Raw genomic sequence first — 24,441 nt, forward strand, 5'->3', positions numbered from 1 at the left:
AAACGAAAACCCGAGATTTCCCGTAAATCCCGGGCTTGGCCCGTATAGTCGAATGTATACAAAGAAAGTACCCAGGGAGTAAACTCATTTCCCGAACGATTTTTTAAATTATTTTTTTACCATTAAGACGCATGAGACTTGTAGTTTTCAAAAATGATTTCATTTTTGATGAGACGCTGAATAAAAGGAGTTTAATTGCCGGCAAACGAAAAACCACGATTTCCCGTAAATCCCGGACTCGGCCCGTATAGTCAAAAGTATACAAAGAAAGTACCCAGGGAGCAAACTCATTTCCCGAACGATTCTTTAAATCATTTTTCCACTACTAAAACGCATAAGACTTGTAGTTTTGAAAACTGATTTCATTTTTGATGAGACGATGAATAAAAGGAGTTTAATCTCCGGCAAACGAAAACCCGCGATTTACCCTAAATCCCGGAACCGGCCGGTATAGTCGAATGTATACAAAGAAAGTACGCAGGGAATAAACTCATTTCCCGAACGATTCTTTAAATTATATTTTCACCACTAAAACGCATGAGTCTTGTAGTTTTCAAAAATGATTTCATTTTTGATGAGACGCTGAATAAAAGAAGTTTAATCGCCGGCAAACGAAAACCCGCGATTTCCCGTAAATCCCGGGCTTGGCCCGTATAGTCGAATGTATACAAAGAAAGTACCCAGGGAGTAAACTCATTTCCCGAACGATTCTTTAAATTATTTTTCACCACTAAAACGCATGAGACATGTAGTTTTTAAAAATAATTTCATTTTTGATGAGACGCTGTATAAAAGAAGTTTAATCGCCGGCAAGGGCTTGGCCCGTATAGTCGAATGTAAACAAAGAAAGCACCCAGGGAGTAAACTCATTTCCCGAACGATTTTTTAAATTATTTTTTTACCACTAAGACGCATGAGACTTGTAGTTTTTAAAAATGATTTAATTTTTGATGAGACGCTGAATAAAAGGAGTTTAATCGCCGGCAAACGAAAACCCGCGAATTTCCCGTAAATCCCAGACTGGGCCCGTATATTCAAAAGTATACAAAGAAAGTACCCAGGGAGTAAACTCATTTCCCGAACGATTCTTTAAATTATTTTTTCACCATTAAAACGCATGAGACTTGTAGTTTTCAAAACTGATTTCATTTTTGATGAGACGCTGAATAAAAGGAGTTTAATCGCCGGCAAACGAAAACCCGCGCTTTCCCGTATATCCCGGACTCGGCCCGTATAGTCGAATGTATACAAAGAAAGTACCCAGGGAGTAAACTCATTTTCCAAACGATTTTTTAAATTATTTTTTTACCACTAAGACACATGAGACTTGTCGTTTTCAAAAATGATTTCATTTTTGATGAGACGCTGAATAAAAGAAGTTTAATCGCCGGCAAACGAAAACCCGAGATTTCCCGTAAATCCCGGGCTTGGCCCGTATAGTCGAATGTATACAAAGAAAGTACCCAGGGAGTAAACTCATTTCCCGAACGATTTTTTAAATTATTTTTTTACCACTAAGACGCATGAGACTTGTAGTTTTTAAAAATAATTTAATTTTTGATGAGACGCTGAATAAAAGGAGTTTAATCGCCGGCAAACGAAAACCCGCGATTTACCCTAAATCCCGGAACCGGCCGGTATAGTCGAATGTATACAAAGAAAGTACGCAGGGAATAAACTCATTTCCCGAACGATTCTTTAAATTATATTTTCACCACTAAAACGCATGAGTCTTGTAGTTTTCAAAAATGATTTCATTTTTGATGAGACGCTGAATAAAAGAAGTTTAATCGCCGGCAAACGAAAACCCGCGATTTCCCGTAAATCCCGGGCTTGGCCCGTATAGTCGAATGTATACAAAGAAAGTACCCAGGGAGTAAACTCATTTCCCGAACGATTCTTTAAATTATTTTTCACCACTAAAACGCATGAGACATGTAGTTTTTAAAAATAATTTCATTTTTGATGAGACGCTGTATAAATGAAGTTTAATCGCCGGCAAGGGCTTGGCCCGTATAGTCGAATGTAAACAAAGAAAGCACCCAGGGAGTAAACTCATTTCCCGAACGATTCTTTAAATTATTTTTTCGCCACTAAAACGCATGAGACTTGTAGTTTTCAAAAATGATTTCATTTTTGATGAGACGCTGAATAAAAGAAGTTTAATCGCCGGCAAACGAAAACCCGCGATTTCCCGTAAATCCCGGGCTTGGCCCGTATAGTCGAGTGTATACAAAGAAAGTACCCAGGGAGTAAACTCATTTCCCGAACGATTTTTTAAATTATTTTTTTACCACTAAGACGCATGAGACTTGTAGTTTTTAAAAATGATTTAATTTTTGATGAGACGCTGAATAAAAGGAGTTTAATCGCCGGCAAACGAAAACCCGCGAATTTCCCGTAAATCCCAGACTGGGCCCGTATATTCAAAAGTATACAAAGAAAGTACCCAGGGAGTAAACTCATTTCCCGAACGATTCTTTAAATTATTTTTTCACCATTAAAACGCATGAGACTTGTAGTTTTCAAAACTGATTTCATTTTTGATGAGACGCTGAATAAAAGGAGTTTAATCGCCGGCAAACGAAAACCCGCGCTTTCCCGTATATCCCGGACTCGGCCCGTATAGTCGAATGTATACAAAGAAAGTACCCAGGGAGTAAACTCATTTTCCAAACGATTTTTTAAATTATTTTTTTACCACTAAGACACATGAGACTTGTCGTTTTCAAAAATGATTTCATTTTTGATGAGACGCTGAATAAAAGAAGTTTAATCGCCGGCAAACGAAAACCCGAGATTTCCCGTAAATCCCGGGCTTGGCCCGTATAGTCGAATGTATACAAAGAAAGTACCCAGGGAGTAAACTCATTTCCCGAACGATTTTTTAAATTATTTTTTTACCACTAAGACGCATGAGACTTGTAGTTTTTAAAAATAATTTAATTTTTGATGAGACGCTGAATAAAAGGAGTTTAATCGCCGGCAAACGAAAACCCGCGATTTCCCGTAAATCCCAGACTGGGCCCGTATATTCAAAAGTATACAAAGAAAGTACCCAGGGAGTAAACTCATTTCCCGAACGATTCTTTAAATTATTTTTTCACCATTAAAACGCATGAGACTTGTAGTTTTCAAAACTGATTTCATTTTTGATGAGACGCTGAATAAAAGGAGTTTAATCGCCGGCAAACGAAAACCCGCCCTTTCCCGTATATCCCGGACTCGGCCCGTATAGTCGAATGTATACAAAGAAAGTACCCAGGGAGTAAACTCATTTTCCAAACGATTTTTTAAATTATTTTTTTACCACTAAGACACATGAGACTTGTCGTTTTCAAAAATGATTTCATTTTTGATGAGACGCTGAATAAAAGAAGTTTAATCGCCGGCAAGGGCTTGGCCCGTATAGTCGAATGTAAACAAAGAAAGCACCCAGGGAGTAAACTCATTTCCCGAACGATTCTTTAAATTATTTTTTCGCCACTAAAACGCATGAGACTTGTAGTTTTCAAAAATGATTTCATTTTTGATGAGACGCTGAATAAAAGAAGTTTAATCGCCGGCAAACGAAAACCCGCGATTTCCCGTAAATCCCGGGCTTGGCCCGTATAGTCGAGCGTATACAAAGAAAGTACCTAGGGAGTAAACTCATTTCCCGAACGATTTTTTAAATTATTTTTTTACCACTAAGACGCATGAGACTTGTAGTTTTTAAAAATGATTTAATTTTTGATGAGACGCTGAGTAAAAGAAGTTTAATCGCCGGCAAACGAAAACCCGCGATTTCCCGTAAATCCCAGACTGGGCCCGTATATTCAAAAGTATACAAAGAAAGTACCCAGGGAGTAAACTCATTTCCCGAACGATTCTTTAAATTATTTTTTCACCATTAAAACGCATGAGACTTATAGTTTTCAAAACTGATTTCATTTTTGATGAGACGCTGAATAAAAGGAGTTTAATCGCCGGCAAACGAAAACCCGCGCTTTCCCGTATATCCCGGACTCGGCCCGTATAGTCGAATGTATACAAAGAAAGTACCCAGGGAGTAAACTCATTTTCCAAACGATTTTTTAAATTATTTTTTTACCACTAAGACACATGAGACTTGTCGTTTTCAAAAATGATTTAATTTTTGATGAGACGCTGAATAAAAGAAGTTTAATCGCCGGCAAACGAAAACCCGCGATTTCCCGTAAATCCCAGACTCGGCCCGTATATTCAAAAGTATACAAAGAAAGTACCCAGGGAGTAAACTCATTTACCGAACGATTCTTTAAATTATTTTTTCACCATTAAAACGCATGAGACTTGTAGTTTTCAAAACTGATTTCATTTTTGATGAGACGCTGAATAAAAGGAGTTTAATCGCCGGCAAACGAAAACCCGCGCTTTCCCGTATATCCCGGACTCGGCCCGTATAGTCGAATGTATACAAAGAAAGTACCCAGGGAGTAAACTCATTTTCCAAACGATTTTCTAAATTATTTTTTTACCACTAAGACACATGAGACTTGTCGTTTTCAAAAATGATTTAATTTTTGATGAGACGCTGAATAAAAGGAGTTTAATTGCCGGCAAACGAAAACCCACGATTTCCCGTAAATCCCGGACTCGGCCCGTATAGTCAAAAGTATACAAAGAAAGTACCCAGGGAGCAAACTCATTTCCCGAACGATTCTTTAAATCATTTTTCCACCACTAAAACGCATAAGACTTGTAGTTTTGAAAACTGATTTCATTTTTGATGAGACGATGAATAAAAGGAGTTTAATCTCCGGCAAACGAAAACCGCGATTTACCCTAAATCCCGGAACCGGCCGGTATAGTCGAATGTATACAAAGAAAGTACGCAGGGAATAAACTCATTTCCCGAACGATTCTTTAAATTATATTTTCACCACTAAAACGCATGAGTCTTGTAGTTTTCAAAAATGATTTCATTTTTGATGAGACGCTGAATAAAAGAAGTTTAATCGCCGGCAAACGAAAACCCGCGATTTCCCGTAAATCCCGGGCTTGGCCCGTATAGTCGAATGTATACAAAGAAAGTACCCAGGGAGTAAACTCATTTCCCGAACGATTTTTTAAATTATTTTTTTACCACTAAGACGCATGAGACTTGTAGTTTTCAAAAATGATTTCATTTTTGATGAGACGCTGAATAAAAGGAGTTTAATCGCCGGCAAAGGAAAATCCGCGATTTCCCGTAAATCCCGGACTCGGCCCGTATAGTCAAAAGTATACAAAGAAAGTACCCAGGGAGTAAACTCATTTCCCGAACGATTCTTTAAATTATTTTTTCACCACTAAAACGCATGAGACTTATAGTTTTCAAAACTGATTTCATTTTTGATGAGACGCTAAATAAAAGGAGTTTAATCGCCGGCAAACGAAAACCCGCGCTTTCCCGTATATCCCGGACTCGGCCCGTATAGTCGAATGTATACAAAGAAAGTAACCAGGGAGTAAACTCATTTTCCAAACGATTTTTTAAATTATTTTTTCACCACTAAAACGCATGAGACTTGTAGTTTTCAAAAATGATTTCATTTTTGATGAGACGCTGAATAAAAAGAGTTTAATCGCCGGCAAACGAAAACCCGGGAATTCCCGTAAATCCCGGGCTTGACCCGTATAGTCGAATGTATAGAAAGAAAGTACCCAGGGAGTAAACTCATTTCCCGAACGATTTTTTAAATTATTTTTTTACCACTAAGACGCATGAGACTGGTAGTTTTCAAAAATGATTTCATTTTTGATGAGACGCTGAATAAAAGGAGTTTAATCGACGGCAAACGAAAACCCGCGCTTTCCCGTATATCCCGGACTCGGCCCGTATAGTCGAATGTATACAAAGAAAGTACCCAGGGAGTAAACTCATTTTCCAAACGATTTTTCAAATTATTTTTTTACCACTAAGACACATGAGACTTGTCGTTTTCAAAAATGATTTAATTTTTGATGAGACGCTGAATAAAAGGAGTTTAATTGCCGGCAAACGAAAACCCACGATTTCCCGTAAATCCCGGACTCGGCCCGTATAGTCAAAAGTATACAAAGAAAGTACCCAGGGAGCAAACTCATTTCCCGAACGATTCTTTAAATCATTTTTCCACCACTAAAACGCATAAGACTTGTAGTTTTGAAAACTGATTTCATTTTTGATGAGACGATGAATAAAAGGAGTTTAATCTCCGGAAAACGAAAACCCGCGATTTACCCTAAAGCCCGGAACCGGCCGGTATAGTCGAATGTATACAAAGAAAGTACGCAGGTAATAAACTCATTTCCCGAACGATTCTTTAAATTATATTTTCACCACTAAAACGCATGAGTCTTGTAGTTTTCAAAAATGATTTCATTTTTGATGAGACGCTGAATAAAAGAAGTTTAATCGCCGGCAAACGAAAACCCGCGATTTCCCGTAAATCCCGGGCTTGGCCCGTATAGTCGAATGTATACAAAGAAAGTACCCAGGGAGTAAACTCATTTCCCGAACGATTTTTTAAATTATTTTTTTATCACTAAGACGCATGAGACTTGTAGTTTTCAAAAATGATTTCATTTTTGATGAGACGCTGAATAAAAGGAGTTTAATCGCCGGCAAAGGAAAATCCGCGATTTCCCGTAAATCCCGGACTCGGCCCGTATAGTCAAAAGTATACAAAGAAAGTACCCATGGAGTAAACTCATTTCCCGAACGATTCTTTAAATTATTTTTTCACCACTAAAACGCATGAGACTTATAGTTTTCAAAACTGATTTCATTTTTGATGAGACGCTAAATAAAAGGAGTTTAATCGCCGGCAAACGAAAACCCGCGCTTTCCCGTTTATCCCGGAATCGGCCCGTATAGTCGAATGTATACAAAGAAAGTAACCAGGGAGTAAACTCATTTTCCGAACGATTTTTTAAATTATTTTTTCACCACTAAAACGCATGAGACTTGTAGTTTTCAAAAATGATTTCATTTTTGATGAGACGCTGAATAAAAAGAGTTTAATCGCCGGCAAACGAAAACCCGGGAGTTTTCGTAAATCCCGGGCTTGACCCGCATAGTCGAATGTATAGAAAGAAAGTACCCAGGGAGTAAACTCATTTCCCGAACGATTTTTTAAATTATTTTTTTACCACTAAGACGCATTATACTTGTAGTTTTCAAAAATGATTTCATTTTTGATGAGACGCTGAATAAAAGGAGTTTAATCGCCGGCAAACGAAAACCCGCGCTTTCCCGTATATCCCGGACTCGGCCCGTATAGTCAAATGTATACAAAGAAAGTACCCAGGGAGTAAACTCATTTTCCGAACGATTTTTTAAATTATTTTTTCACCACTAAAACGCAAGAGACTTGTAGTTTTCAAAAATGATTTCATTTTTGATGAGACGCTGAATAAAAAGAGTTTAATCGCCGGCAAACGAAAACCCGGGAGTTCCCGTAAATCCCGGGCTTGACCCGTATAGTCGAATGTATAGAAAGAAAGTACCCAGGGAGTAAATTCATTTCCCGAACGATTTTTTAAATTATTTTTTCACCACTAAGACGCATGAGACTTGTAGTTTTCAAAAATGATTTCATTTTTGATGAGACGCTGAATAAAAGGAGTTTAATCGCCGGCAAACGAAAACCCTCGATTTCCCGTAAATCCCGGACTCGGCCCGTATAGTCAAAAGTATACAAAGAAAGTAACCAGGGAGTAAACTCATTTCCCGAACGATTTTTTAAATTATTTTTTTACCACTAAGACGCATGAGACTTGTAGTTTTCAAAAATGATTTCATTTTTGATGAGACGCTGAATAAAAGGAGTTTAATCGCCGGCAAACGAAAACCTGCGATTTCCCGTAAATCCCGGACTCGGCCCGTATAGTCAAAAGCATACAAAGAAAGTACCCAGGGAGTAAACTCATTTCCCGAACGATTCTTTAAATTATTTTTTCACCACTAAAACGCATGAGACTTATAGTTTTCAAAACTGATTTCATTTTTGATGAGACGCTGAATAAAAGGAGTTTAATCGCCGGCAAACGAAAACCCGCGCTTTCCCGTATATCCAGGACTCGGCCCGTATAGTCGAATGTATACAAAGAAAGTACCCAGGGAGTAAATTCATTTTCCGAACGATTTTTTAAATTATTTTTTCACTACTAAAACGCATGAGACTTGTAGTTTTCAAAAATGATTTCATTTTTGATGAGACGCTGAATAAAAAGAGTTTAATCGCCGGCAAACGAAAACCCGGGAGTTCCTGTAAATCCCGGGCTTGACCCGTATAGTCAAATGTATAGAAAGAAAGTAAACTGGGAGTAAACTCACTTCCCGAACGATTTTTTAAATTAATTTTTTATCACTAAAACGCATAAGACTTGTAAATTTCAAAAACGATTTCATTCTTGATGAGACGCTGAATAAAAGGAGTTTAATCTCCGGCAAACGAAAACCCGCGATTTCCCGTAAATCCCAGACTCGGCCCGTATAGTCAAAAGTATACAAAGAAAGTACCCAGGGAGTAAACTCATTTTCCGAACTATTTTTTAAATTATTTTTTCACCACTAAAACGCATGAGACTTGTAGTTTTCAAAACTGATTTCATTTTTGATGAGACGCTGAATAAAAGGAGTTTAATCGCCGGCAAACGAAAACCCGCGCTTTCCCGTATATCCCGGACTCGGCCCGTATAGTCGAATGTATACAAAGAAAGTACCCAGGGAGTAAACTCATTTTCCGAACTATTTTTTAAATTATTTTTTCACCACTAAAACGCATGAGACTTGTAGTTTTCAAAAATGATTTCATTTGTGATGAGACGCTGAATAAAAGGAGTTTAATCGCCGTCAAACGAAAACCCGGGGGTTCCCGTAAATCCCGGGCTTGACCGCATAGTCGAATGTATAGAAAGAAAGTAAACTGGGAGTAAACTCATTTCCCGAACGATTTTTTAAATTATTTTTTTACCACTAAGACGCATGAGACTTGTAGTTTTCAAAAATGATTTCATTTTTGATGAGACGCTGAATAAAAGCAGTTTAATCGCCGGCAAACGAAAACCCGCGATTTCCCGTAAATCCCGGACTCGGCCCGTATAGTTAAAAGTATACAAAGAAAGTACCCAGGGATTAAACCCATTTCCCGAACGATTCTTTAAATTATTTTTTCACCACTAAAACGCATGAGACTTGTAGTTTTCAAAACTGATTTCATTTTTGATGAGACGCTGAATAAAAGGAGTTTAATCGCCGGCAAACGAAAACCCGCGCTTTCCCGTATATCCCGGACTCGGCCCGTATAGTCGAATGTATTGAAAGAAAGTAAACTGGGAGTAAACTCATTTCCCGAACGATTTTTTAAATTAATTTTTTACCACTAAAACGCATAAGATTGTAGTTTTCAAAAACGATTTCATTCTTGATGAGACGTTGAATAAAAGGAGTTTAATCTCCGGCAAACGAAAACCCGCGATTTCCCGTAAATCCCAGACTCGGCCCGTATAGTCAAAAGTATACAAAGAAAGTACGCAGGGAGTAAACTCATTTCCCAAACGATTCTTTAAATTATTTTTCACCACTAAAACGCATGAGACTTGTAGTTTTCAAAACTGATTTCATTTTTGATGAGACGCTGAATAAAAGGAGTTTAATCGCCGGCAAACGAAAACCCGCGCTTTCCCGTATATCCCGGACTCGGCCCGTATAGTCGAATGTATACAAAGAAAGTACCCAGGGAGTAAACTCATTTTCCGAACTATTTTTTAAATTATTTTTTCACCACTAAAACGCATGAGACTTGTAGTTTTCAAAAATGATTTCATTTGTGATGAGACGCTGAATAAAAAGAGTTTAATCGCCGGCAAACGAAAACCCGGGAGTTCCTGTAAATCCCGGGCTTGACCCGTATAGTCAAATGTATAGAAAGAAAGTAAACTGGGAGTAAACTCACTTCCCGAACGATTTTTTAAATTAATTTTTTATCACTAAAACGCATAAGACTTGTAAATTTCAAAAACGATTTCATTCTTGATGAGACGCTGAATAAAAGGAGTTTAATCTCCGGCAAACGAAAACCCGCGATTTCCCGTAAATCCCAGACTCGGCCCGTATAGTCAAAAGTATACAAAGAAAGTACGCAGGGAGTAAACTCATTTCCCAAACGATTCTTTAAATTATTTTTCACCACTAAAACGCATGAGACTTGTAGTTTTCAAAACTGATTTCATTTTTGATGAGACGCTGAATAAAAGGAGTTTAATCGCCGGCAAACGAAAACCCGCGCTTTCCCGTATATCCCGGACTCGGCCCGTATAGTCGAATGTATACAAAGAAAGTACCCAGGGAGTAAACTCATTTTCCGAACTATTTTTTAAATTATTTTTTCACCACTAAAACGCATGAGACTTGTAGTTTTCAAAAATGATTTCATTTGTGATGAGACGCTGAATAAAAGGAGTTTAATCGCCGTCAAACGAAAACCCGGGGGTTCCCGTAAATCCCGGGCTTGACCGCATAGTCGAATGTATAGAAAGAAAGTAAACTGGGAGTAAACTCATTTCCCGAACGATTTTTTAAATTATTTTTTTACCACTAAGACGCATGAGACTTGTAGTTTTCAAAAATGATTTCATTTTTGATGAGACGCTGAATAAAAGCAGTTTAATCGCCGGCAAACGAAAACCCGCGATTTCCCGTAAATCCCGGACTCGGCCCGTATAGTTAAAAGTATACAAAGAAAGTACCCAGGGATTAAACCCATTTCCCGAACGATTCTTTAAATTATTTTTTCACCACTAAAACGCATGAGACTTGTAGTTTTCAAAACTGATTTCATTTTTGATGAGACGCTGAATAAAAGGAGTTTAATCGCCGGCAAACGAAAACCCGCGCTTTCCCGTATATCCCGGACTCGGCCCGTATAGTCGAATGTATTGAAAGAAAGTAAACTGGGAGTAAACTCATTTCCCGAACGATTTTTTAAATTAATTTTTTACCACTAAAACGCATAAGATTGTAGTTTTCAAAAACGATTTCATTCTTGATGAGACGTTGAATAAAAGGAGTTTAATCTCCGGCAAACGAAAACCCGCGATTTCCCGTAAATCCCAGACTCGGCCCGTATAGTCAAATGTATACAAATAAAGTACGCAAGGAGTAAACTCATTTCCCGAACGATTCTTTAAATTATTTTTCACCACTAAAACGCATCAGACTTGTAGTTTTCAAAAATGATTTCATTTTTGATGAGAAGCTGAATAAAAGAAGTTTAATCGCCGGCAAACGAAAACCCGCGATTTCCCGTAAATCCCGGGCTTGGCCCGTATAGTCGAATGTATACAAAGAAAGTACCCAGGGAGTAAACTCATTTCCCGAACGATTTTTTAAATTATTCTTTCACCACTAAAACGCATGAGACTTGTAGTTTTCAAAAATGATTTCATTTTTGATGAGACGCTGAATAAAAGGAGTTTAATCGCCGGCAAACGAAAACCCGGGAGTTCCCGTAAATCCCAGGCTTGACCCGTATAGTCGAATGTATAGAAAGAAAGTAAACTGGGAGTAAACTCATTTCCCGAACGATTTTTTAAATTAATTTTTTACCACTAAAACGCATAAGACTTGTAGTTTTCAAAAACGAATTCATTCTTGATGACACGCTGAATAAAAGGAGTTTAATCTCCGGCAAACGAAAACCCGCGATTTCCCGTAAATCCCAGACTCGGCCCGTATAGTCAAATGTATACAAAGAAAGTACGCAGGGAGTAAACTCATTTCCCGAACGATTCTTTAAATTATTTTTCACCACTAAAACGCATGAGACTTGTAGTTTTTAAAAATAATTTCATTTTTGATGAGACGCTGTATAAAAGAAGTTTAATCGCCGGCAAGGGCTTGGCCCGTATAGTCGAATGTAAACAAAGAAAGCACCCAGGGAGTAAACTTATTTCCCGAACGATTTTTTAAATTATTTTTTCGCCACTAAAACGCATGAGACTTGTAGATTTCAAAAATGATTTCATTTTTGATGAGACGCTGAATAAAAGGAGTTTAATCGCCGGCAAACGAAAACCCGCGCTTTCCCGTATATCCCGGACTCGGCCCGTATAGTCGAATGTATACAAAGAAAGTACCCAGGGAGTAAACTCATTTTCCGAACGATTTTTTAAATTATTTTTTTACCACTAAGACGCATGAGACTTGTCGTTTTCAAAATGATTTCATTTTTGATGAGACCCTGAATAAAAGGAGTTTAATTGCCGGCAAACGAAAACCCACGATTTCCCGTAAATCCCGGACTCGGCCCGTATAGTCAAAAGTATACAAAGAAAGTACCCAGGGAGCAAACTCATTTCCCGAACGATTCTTTAAATTATTTTTTCACCACTAAAACGCATGAGACTTGTAGTTTTCAAAACTGATTTCATTTTTAATGAGACGCTGAATAAAAGGAGTTTAATCGCCGGCAAACGAAAACCCGGGAGTTCCCGTAAATCCCGGGCTTGACCCGTATAGTCGAATGAATAGAAAGAAAGTAAACTGGGAGTAAACTCATTTCCCAAACGATTTTTTAAATTATTTTTTCACCACTAAAACGCATAAGACTTGTAGTTTTCAAAAATGATTTCATTTTTGATGAGACGCTGAATAAAAGGAGTTTAATCTCCGGCAAACGAAAACCCGCGATTTCCCCTAAATCCCGGAACGGCCCGTATAGTCAAAAGTATACAAAGAAAGTACGCAGGGAGTAAACTCATTTTCCGAACGATTTTTTAAATTATTTTTTTACCACTAAGACACATGAGACTTGTCGTTTTCAAAAATGATTTCATTTTTGATGAGACGCTGAATAAAAGGAGTTTAATTGCCGGCAAACGAAAACCCACGATTTCCCGTAAATCCCGGACTCGGCCCGTGTAGTCAAAAGTATACAAAGAAAGTACCCAGGGAGCAAACTCATTTCCCGAACGATTCTTTAAATTATTTTTTCACCACTAAAACGCATGAGACTTGAATTTACTCCCTGTTAACTTTCTTTGTATACATTCGACTATACCGGCCAAGCCCGGGATTTACGGGAAATCGCGGGTTTTCGTTTGCCGGCGATTAAACTTCTTTTATTCAGCGTCTCATCAAAAATGAAATCATTTTTGAAAACTACAAGTGTCATGCGTTTTAGTGGTGAAAATATAATTTAAAGAATCGTTCGGGAAATGAGTTTACTCCCTGTGTACTTTCTTTGCTTACTTTTGACTATACGGGCCGGCTCCGGGATTTAGGGGAAATCGCGGGTTTTCGTTTGCCGGAGATTAAACTCCTTTTATTCAGCGTCTCATCAAAAATGAAATCATTTTTGAAAACTACAAGTCTCATGCGTTTTAGTGGCGAAAAAATAATTTAAAAAATCGTTCGGGAAATGAGTTTACTCCCTGGGTGCTTTCTTTGTTTACATTCGACTATACGGGCAAGCACTTGCCGGCGATTAAACTTCTTTTATACAGCGTCTCATCAAAAATGAAATTATTTTTAAAAACTACATGTCTCATGCGTTTTAGTGGTGAAAAATAATTTAAAGAATCGTTCGGGAAATGAGTTTACTCCCTGCGTACTTTCTTTGTATACATTTGACTATACGGGCCGAGTCTGGGTTTTACGGGAAATCGCGGGTTTTCGTTTGCCGGAGATTAAACTCCTTTTATTCAGCGTCTCATCAAGAATGAAATCGTTTTTGAAAACTACAAGTCTTATGCGTTTTAGTGGTAAAAAATTAATTTAAAAAATCGTTCGGGAAATGAGTTTACTCCCAGTTTACTTTATTTCTATACATTCGACTATACGGGTCAAGCCCGGGATTTACGGGAACTCCCGGGTTTTCGTTTGCCGGCGATTAAACTCCTTTTATTCAGCGTCTCATCAAAAATGAAATCATTTTTGAAAACTACAAGTCTCATGCGTTTTAGTGGTGAAAAAATAATTTAAAAATCGTTCGGAAAATGAGTTTACTCCCTGGGTACTTTCTTTGTATACATTCGACTATACGGGCCAAGCCCGGGATTTACGGGAAATCGCAGGTTTTCGTTTGCCGGCGATTAAACTTCTTATATTCAGCGTCTCATCAAAAATGAAATCATTTTTAAAAACTACAAGTGTCATGCGTTTTAGTGGTGAAAATATAATTTAAAGAATCGTTCGGGAAATGAGTTTACTCCCTGCGTACTTTCTTTGTATACTTTTGACTATACGGGCCGTTCCGGGATTTAGGGGAAATCGCGGGTTTTCGTTTGCCGGAGATTAAACTCCTTTTATTCAGCGTCTCATCAAAAATGAAATCATTTTTGAAAACTACAAGTCTTATGCGTTTTAGTGGTGAAAAAATAATTTAAAAAATCGTTTGGGGAATGAGTTTACTCCCAGTTTACTTTCTTTCTATTCATTCGACTATACGGGTCAAGCCCGGGATTTACGGAAACTCCCGGGTTTTCGTTTGCCGGCGATTAAACTCCTTTTATTCAGCGTCTCATCAAAAATGAAATCATTTTTGAAAACTACAAGTCTCATGCGTTTTAGTGGTGAAAAAATAATTTAAAAAATCGTTCGGAAAATGAGTTTACTCCCTGGGTACTTTCTTTGTATACATTCGACTATACGGGCCGAGTTCGGGATATACGGGAAAGCGCGGGTTTTCGTTTGCCGGCGATTAAACTCCTTTTATTCAGCGTCTCATTAAAAATGAAATCAGTTTTGAAAACTACAAGTCTCATGCGTTTTAGTGGTGAAAAAATAATTTAAAGAATCGTTCGGGAAATGAGTTTGCTCCCTGGGTACTTTCTTTGTATACTTTTGACTATACGGGCCGAGTCCGGGATTTACGGGAAATCGTGGGTTTTCGTTTGCCGGCAATTAAACTCCTTTTATTCAGCGTCTCATCAAAACTGAAATCATTTTTGAAAACGACAAGTCTCATGCGTCTTAGTGGTAAAAAATAATTTACAAAATCGTTCGGAAAATGAGTTTACTCCCTGGGTACTTTCTTTGTATACATTCGACTATACGGGCCGAGTCCGGGATATACGGGAAAGCGCGGGTTTTCGTTTGCCGGCGATTAAACTCCTTTTATTCAGCGTCTCATCAAAAATGAAATCAGTTTTGAAAACTACAAGTCGCATGCGTTTTAATGGTGAACAAATAATTTAAAGAATCGTTCGGGTAATGAGTTTACTCCCTGGGTATTTTCTTTGTATACTTTTGACTATACGGGCCGAGTCTGGGATTTACGGAAAATCACGGGTTTTCGTTTGCCGGCGATTAAACTCCTTTTATTCAGCGTCTCATCAAAAATGAAATCATTTTTAAAAACTACAAGTCTCATGCGTCTTAGTGGTAAAAAAATAATTTTAAAAATCGTTCGGGAAATGAGTTTACTCCCTGGGTACTTTCTTTGTATACATTCGACTATACGGGCCAAGCCCGGATTTACGGGAAATCGCGGGTTTTCGTTTGCCGGCGATTAAACTTCTTTTATTCAGCGTCTCATCAAAAATGAAATCATTTTTGAAAACTACAAGTGTCATGCGTTTTAGTAGTGAAAATATAACTTAAAGAATCGTTCAGGAAATGAGTTTACTCCCTGCGTACTTTCTTTGCTTACTTTTGACTATACGGGCCGGTTCCGGGATTTAGGGGAAATCGCGGGTTTTCGTTTGCCGGAGATTAAACTCCTTTTATTCAGCGTCTCATCAAAAATGAAATCATTTTTGAAAACTACAAGTCTCATGCGTTTTAGTGGCGAAAAAATAATTTAAAAAATCGTTCGGGAAATGAGTTTACTCCCTGGGTGCTTTCTTTGTTTACATTCGACTATACGGGCCAAGCCCTTGCCGGCGATTAAACTTCTTTTATACAGCGTCTCATCAAAAATGAAATTATTTTTAAATACTACAAGTCTCATGCGTTTTAGTGGTAAAAAAATAATTTTAAAAATCGTTCGGGAAATGAGTTTACTCCCTGGGTACTTTCTTTGTATACATTCGACTATACGGGCCAAGCCCGGATTTACGGGAAATCGCGGGTTTTCGTTTGCCGGCGATTAAACTTCTTTTATTCAGCGTCTCATCAAAAATGAAATCATTTTTGAAAACTACAAGTGTCATGCGTTTTAGTAGTGAAAATATAACTTAAAGAATCGTTCAGGAAATGAGTTTACTCCCTGCGTACTTTCTTTGCTTACTTTTGACTATACGGGCCGGTTCCGGGATTTAGGGGAAATCGCGGGTTTTCGTTTGCCGGAGATTAAACTCCTTTTATTCAGCGTCTCATCAAAAATGAAATCATTTTTGAAAACTACAAGTCTCATGCGTTTTAGTGGCGAAAAAATAATTTAAAAAATCGTTCGGGAAATGAGTTTACTCCCTGGGTGCTTTCTTTGTTTACATTCGACTATACGGGCCAAGCCCTTGCCGGCGATTAAACTTCTTTTATACAGCGTCTCATCAAAAATGAAATTATTTTTAAATACTACAAGTCTCATGCGTTTTAGTGGTGAAAAATAATTTAAAGAATCGTTCGGGAAATGAGTTTACTCCCTGCGTACTTTCTTTGTATACAATTGACTATACGGGCCGAGTCTGGGATTTACGGGAAATCGCGGGTTTTCGTTTGCCGGAGATTAAACTCCTTTTATTCAGCGTCTCATCAAGAATGAAATCGTTTTTGAAAACTACAAGTCTTATGCGTTTTAGCGGTAAAAAATTAATTTAAAAAATCGTTCGGGAAATGAGTTTACTCCCAGTTTACTTTCTTTCTATACATTCGACTATACGGGTCAAGCCCGGGATTTACGGGAACTCCCGGGTTTTCGTTTGCCGGCGATTAAACTCCTTTTATACAGCGTCTCATCAAAAATGAAATCATTTTCGAAAACTACAAGTCTCATGCGTTTTAGTGGTGAAAAAATAATTTAAAAAATCGTTCGGGAAATGAGTTTACTCCCTGGGTACTTTATTTGTATACATTCGACTATACGGGCCAAGCCCGGGATTTACGGAAAATCGCGGGTTTTCGTTTGCCGGCGATTAAACTTCTTTTATTCAGCGTCTCATCAAAAATGAAATCATTTTTGAAAACTACAAGTCTTATGCGTTTTAGTGGTGAAAAATAATTTAAAGAATCGTTCGGGAAATGAGTTTACTCCCTGCGTACTTTATTTGTATACATTTGACTATACGGGCCGAGTCTGGGATTTACGGGAAATCGCGGGTTTTCGTTTGCCGGAGATTAAACTCCTTTTATTCAGCGTCTCATCAAGAATAAAATCGTTTTTGAAAAGTACAAGTCTTATGCGTTTTAGTGGTAAAACATTAATTTAAAAAATCGTTCGGGAAATGAGTTTACTCCCAGTTTACTTTCTTTCTATACATTCGACTATACGGGCCGAGTCCGGGATATACGGGAAAGCGCGGGTTTTCGTTTGCCGGCGATTAAACTCCTTTTATTCAGCGTCTCATCAAAAATGAAATCAGTTTTGAAAACTACAAGTCTCATGCGTTTTAGTGGTGAAAAAATAATTTAAAAAATCGTTCGGGAAATGAGTTTACTCCCAGTTTACTTTCTTTCTATACATTCGACTATACGGGTCAAGCCCGGGATTTACGGGAACTCCCGGGTTTTCGTTTGCCGGCGATTAAACTCCTTTTATTCAGCGTCTCATCAAAAATGAAATCAGTTTTGAAAACTACAAGTCTCATGCGTTTTAGTGGTGAAAAAATAATTTAAAAAATCGTTCGGGAAATGAGTTTACTCCCTGGGTACTTTATTTGTATACATTCAACTATACGGGCCAAGCCCGGGATTTACGGGAAATCGCGGGTTTTCGTTTGCCGGCGATTAAACTTCTTTTATTCAGCGTCTCATGAAAAATAAAATCATTTTTGAAAACTACAAGTCTTATGCGTTTTAGTGGTGAAAAATAATTTAAAGAATCGTTCGGGAAATGAGTTTACTTCCTGCGTACTTTATTTGTATACATTTGACTATACGGGCAGAGTCTGGGATTTACGGGAAATCGCGGGTTTTCGTTTGCCGGAGATTAAACTCCTTTTTTTCAGCGTCTCATCAAGAATGAAATCGTTTTTGAAAAGTACAAGTCTTATGCGTTTTAGTGGTAAAAAATTAATTTAAAAAATGGTTCGGGAAATGAGTTTACTCCCAGTTTACTTTCTTTCTATACATTCGACTATACGGGCCGAGTCCGGGATATACGGGAAAGCGCGGGTTTTCGTTTGCCGGCGATTAAACTCCTTTTATTCAGCGTCTCATCAAAAATGAAATCAGTTTTGAAAACTACAAGTCTCATGCGTTTTAGTGGTGAAAAAATAATTTAAAAAATAGTTCGGAAAATGAGTTTACTCCCTGGGTACTTTCTTTGTATACATTCGACTATACGGGCCGAGTCCGGGATATACGGGAAAGCGCGGGTTTTCGTTTGCCGGCGATTAAACTCCTTTTATTCAGCGTCTCATCAAAAATGAAATCAGTTTTGAAAACTACAAGTCTCATGCGTTTTAGTGGTGAAAAATAATTTAAAGAATCGTTCGGGAAATGAGTTTACTCCCTGCGTACTTTCTTTGTATACTTTTGACTATACGGGCCGAGTCTGGGATTTACGGGAAATCGCGGGTTTTCGTTTGCCGGAGATTAAACTCCTTTTATTCAGCGTGTCATCAAGAATGAAATCGTTTTTGAAATTTACAAGTCTTATGCGTTTTAGTGGTAAAAAATTAATTTAAAAAATCGTTCGGGAAATGAGTTTACTCCCAGTTTACTTTCTTTCTATACATTTGACTATACGGGTCAAGCCCGGGATTTACGGGAACTCCCGGGTTTTCGTTTGCCGGCGATTAAACTCTTTTTATTCAGCGTCTCATCAAAAATGAAATCATTTTTGAAAACTACAAGTCTCATGCGTTTTAGTAGTGAAAAAATAATTTAAAAAATCGTTCGGAAAATGAGTTTACTCCCTGGGTACTTTATTTGTATACATACGACTATACGGGCCGAGTCCGGGATATACGGGAAATCGTGGGCTTTCGTTTGCCGGCGATTAAACTCCTGTTATTCAGCGTCTCATCAAAAATGAAATCAGTTTTGAAACCTATAAGTCTCATGCGTTTTAGTGGTGAAAAAATAATTTAAAGAATCGTTCGGGAAATGAGTTTACTCCCTGGGTACTTTCTTTGTATACTTTTGACTATACGGGCCGAGTCCGGGATTTACGGGAAATCGCGGGTTTTCGTTTGCCGGCGATTAAACTCCTTTTATTCAGCGTCTCATCAAAAATGAAATCATTTTTGAAAACTACAAGTCTCATGCGTCTTAGTGGTAAAAAAATAATTTAAAAAATCGTTCGGGAAATGAGTTTACTCCCTGGGTACTTTCTTTGTATACTTTTGACTATACGGGCCGAGTCCGGGATTTACGGAAAATCGCGGGTTTTCGTTTGCCGGCGATTAAACTCCTTTTATTCAGCGTCTCATCAAAAATGAAATCATTTTTGAAAACTACAAGTCTCATGCGTTTTAGTGGTGAAAAAATAATTTAAAAATCGTTCGGAAAATGAGTTTACTTCCTGGGTACTTTCTTTGTATACATTCGACTATACGGGCCGAGTCCGGGATATACGGGAAATCGCGGGTTTTCGTTTGCCGGCCATTAAACTCCTTTTATTCAGCGTCTCATCAAAAATAAAATCATTTTTGAAAACTACAAGTCTCATGCGTCTTAGTGGTAAAAAAATAATTTAAAAAATCGTTCGGGAAATGAGTTTACTCCCTGGGTACTTTCTTTGTATACTTTTGACTATACGGGCCGAGTCCGGGATTTACGGGAAATCGCGGGTTTTCGTTTGCCGGCGATTAAACTCCTTTTATTCAGCGTCTCATCAAAAATGAAATCATTTTTGAAAACTACAAGTCTCATGCGTTTTAGTGGTGAAAAAATAATTTAAAAAATCGTTCGGGAAATGAGTTTACTCCCTGGGTACTTTCTTTCTATACATTCGACTATACGGGTCAAGCCCGGGATTTACGGGAACTCCCGGGTTTTCGTTTGACGGCGATTAAACTCCTTTTATTCAGCGTCTCATCACAAATGAAATCATTTTTGAAAACTACAAGTCTCATGCGTTTTAGTGGTGAAAAAATAATTTAAAAAATAGTTCGGAAAATGAGTTTACTCCCTGGGTACTTTCTTTGTATACATTCGACTATACGGGCCGAGTCCGGGATATACGGGAAAGCGCGGGTTTTCGTTTGCCGGCGATTAAACTCCTTTTATTCAGCGTCTCATCAAAAATGAAATCAGTTTTGAAAACTACAAGTCTCATGCGTTTTAGTGGTGAAAAATAATTTAAAGAATCGTTCGGGAAATGAGTTTACTCCCTGGGTACTTTCTTTGTATACTTTTGACTATACGGGCCGAGTCCGGGATTCACGGGAAATCGCGGGTTTTCGTTTGCCGGCGATTAAACTCCTTTTATTCAGCGTCTCATCAAAAATGAAATCATTTTTGAAAACTACAAGTATCATGCGTTTTAGTGGTGAAAAAATAACTTAAAAAATCGTTCGGAAAATGAGTTTACTCCCTGGGTACTTTCTTTGTATACATTCGACTATACGGGCCGAGTCCGGGATATACGGGAAAGCGCGGGTTTTCGTTTGCCGGCGATTAAACTCCTTTTATTCAGCGTCTCATCAAAAATGAAATCATTTTTGAAAACTACAAGTCTCATGCGTCTTAGTGGTAAAAAAATAATTTAAAAAATCGTTCGGGAAATGAGTTTACTCCCTGGGTACTTTCTTTCTATACATTCGACTATACGGGTCAAGCCCGGGATTTACGGGAACTCCCGGGTTTTCGTTTGCCGGCGATTAAACTCTTTTTATTCAGCGTCTCATCAAAAATGAAATCATTTTTGAAAACTACAAGTCTCATGCGTTTTAGTGGTGAAAAAATAATTTAAAAAATCGTTCGGAAAATGAGTTTACTCCCTGGGTACTTTCTTTGTATACATTCGACTATACGGGCCGAGTCCGGGATATACGGGAAATCGCGGGTTTTCGTTTGCCGGCGATTAAACTCCTTTTATTCAGCGTCTCATCAAAAATAAAATCATTTTTGAAAACTACAAGTCTCATGCGTCTTAGTGGTAAAAAAATAATTTAAAAAATCGTTCGGGAAATGAGTTTACTCCCTGGGTACTTTCTTTGTATACTTTTGACTATACGGGCCGAGTCCGGGATTTACGGGAAATCGCGGGTTTTCGTTTGCCGGCGATTAAACTCATTTTATTCAGCGTCTCATCAAAAATGAAATCATTTTTGAAAACTACAAGTCTCATGCGTTTTAGTGGTGAAAAAATAATTTAAAAAATCGTTCGGAAATTGAGTTTACTCCCTGGGTCCTTTCTTTGTATACATTCGACTATACGGGCCGAGTCCGGGATATACGGGAAAGCGCGGGTTTTCGTTTGCCGGCGATTAAACTCCTTTTATTCAGCGTCTCATCAAAAATGAAATCATTTTTGAAAACTACAAGTCTCATGCGTCTTAGTGGTAAAAAAATAATTTAAAAAATCGTTCGGGAAATGAGTTTACTCCCTGGGTACTTTCTTTCTATACATTCGACTATACGGGTCAAGCCCGGGATTTACGGGAACTCCCGGGTTTTCGTTTGACGGCGATTAAACTCCTTTTATTCAGCGTCTCATCACAAATGAAATCATTTTTGAAAACTACAAGTCTCATGCGTTTTAGTGGTGAAAAAATAATTTAAAAAATAGTTCGGAAAATGAGTTTACTCCCTGGGTACTTTCTTTGTATACATTCGACTATACGGGCCGAGTCCGGGATATACGGGAAAGCGCGGGTTTTCGTTTGCCGGCGATTAAACTCCTTTTATTCAGCGTCTCATCAAAAATGAAATCAGTTTTGAAAACTACAAGTCTCATGCGTTTTAGTGGTGAAAAATAATTTAAAGAATCGTTCGGGAAATGAGTTTACTCCCTGCGTACTTTCTTTGTATACTTTTGACTATACGGGCCGAGTCTGGGATTTACGGGAAATCGCGGGGTTTCGTTTGCCGGAGATTAAACTCCTTTTATTCAGCGTCTCATCAAGAATGAAATCGTTTTTGAAATTTACAAGTCTTATGCGTTTTAGTGGTAAAAAATTAATTTAAAAAAGCGTTCGGGAAATGAGTTTACTCCCAGTTTACTTTCTTTCTATACATTTGACTATACGGGTCAAGCCCGGGATTTACGGGAACTCCCGGTTTTCGTTTGCCGGCGATTAAACTCTTTTTATTCAGCGTCTCATCAAAAATGAAATCATTTTTGAAAACTACAAGTCTCATGCGTTTTAGTAGTGAAAAAATAATTTAAAAAATCGTTCGGAAAATGAGTTTACTCCCTGGGTACTTTATTTGTATACATTCGACTATACGGGCCGAGTCCGGGATATACGGGAAATCGTGGGTTTTCGTTTGCCGGCGATTAAACTCCTGTTATTCAGCGTCTCATCAAAAATGAAATCAGTTTTGAAAACTATAAGTCTCATGCGGTTTAGTGGTGAAAAAATAATTTAAAGAATCGTTCGGGAAATGAGTTTACTCCCTGGGTACTTTCTTTGTATACTTTTGACTATACGGGCCGAGTCCGGGATTTACGGGAAATCGCGGGTTTTCGTTTGCCGGCGATTAAACTCCTTTTATTCAGCGTCTCATCAAAAATGAAATCATTTTTGAAAACTACAAGTCTCATGCGTCTTAGTGGTAAAAAAATAATTTAAAAAATCGTTCGGGAAATGAGTTTACTTCCTGGGTACTTTCTTTGTATACTTTTGACTATACGGGCCGAGTCCGGGATTTACGGGAAATCGCGGGTTTTCGTTTGCCGGCGATTAAACTCCTTTTATTCAGCGTCTCATCAAAAATGAAATCATTTTTGAAAACTACAAGTCTCATGCGTTTTAGTGGTTAAAAAAAAATTTAAAAATCGTTCGGAAAATGAGTTTACTTCCTGGGTACTTTCTTTGTATACATTCGACTATACGGGCCGAGTCCAGGATATATGGGAAAGCGCGGGTTTTCGTTTGCCGGCGATTAAACTCCTTTTATTCAGCGTCTCATCAAAAATGAAATCATTTTTGAAAACTACAAGTCTCATGCGTCTTAGTGGTAAAAAAATAATTTAAAAAGTCGTTCGGGAAATGAGTTTACTTCCTGGTACTTTCTTTCTATACATTCGACTATACGGGTCAAGCCCGGGATTTACGGGAACTCCCGGGTTTTCGTTTGCCGGCGATTAAACTCTTTTTATTCAGCGTCTCATCAAAAATGAAATCATTTTTGAAAACTACAAGTCTCATGCGTTTTAGTGGTGAAAAAATAATTTAAAAAATAGTTCGGAAAATGAGTTTACTCCCTGGGTACTTTCTTTGTATACATTCGACTATACGGGCCGAGTCCGGGATATACGGGAAAGCGCGGGTTTTCGTTTGCCGGCGATTAAACTCCTTTTATTCAGCGTCTCATCAAAAATGAAATCAGTTTTGAAAACTACAAGTCTCATGCGTTTTAGTGGTGAAAAATAATTTAAAGAATCGTTCGGGAAATGAGTTTACTCCCTGCGTACTTTCTTTGTATACTTTTGACTATACGGGCCGAGTCTGGGATTTACGGGAAATCGCGGGGTTTCGTTTGCCGGAGATTAAACTCCTTTTATTCAGCGTCTCATCAAGAATGAAATCGTTTTTGAAATTTACAAGTCTTATGCGTTTTAGTGGTAAAAAATTAATTTAAAAAAGCGTTCGGGAAATGAGTTTACTCCCAGTTTACTTTCTTTCTATACATTTGACTATACGGGTCAAGCCCGGGATTTACGGGAACTCCCGGTTTTCGTTTGCCGGCGATTAAACTCTTTTTATTCAGCGTCTCATCAAAAATGAAATCATTTTTGAAAACTACAAGTCTCATGCGTTTTAGTAGTGAAAAAATAATTTAAAAAATCGTTCGGAAAATGAGTTTACTCCCTGGGTACTTTATTTGTATACATTCGACTATACGGGCCGAGTCCGGGATATACGGGAAATCGTGGGTTTTCGTTTGCCGGCGATTAAACTCCTATTATTCAGCGTCTCATCAAAAATGAAATCAGTTTTGAAAACTATAAGTCTCATGCGGTTTAGTGGTGAAAAAATAATTTAAAGAATCGTTCGGGAAATGAGTTTACTCCCTGGGTACTTTCTTTGTATACTTTTGACTATACGGGCCGAGTCCGGGATTTACGGGAAATCGCGGGTTTTCGTTTGCCGGCGATTAAACTCCTTTTATTCAGCGTCTCATCAAAAATGAAATCATTTTTGAAAACTACAAGTCTCATGCGTCTTAGTGGTAAA

This window comes from Hydractinia symbiolongicarpus, chromosome 12 (genome assembly GCF_029227915.1).
Source record: "Hydractinia symbiolongicarpus strain clone_291-10 chromosome 12, HSymV2.1, whole genome shotgun sequence".
NCBI classification, from domain to species: Eukaryota; Metazoa; Cnidaria; class Hydrozoa; order Anthoathecata; family Hydractiniidae; genus Hydractinia; species Hydractinia symbiolongicarpus.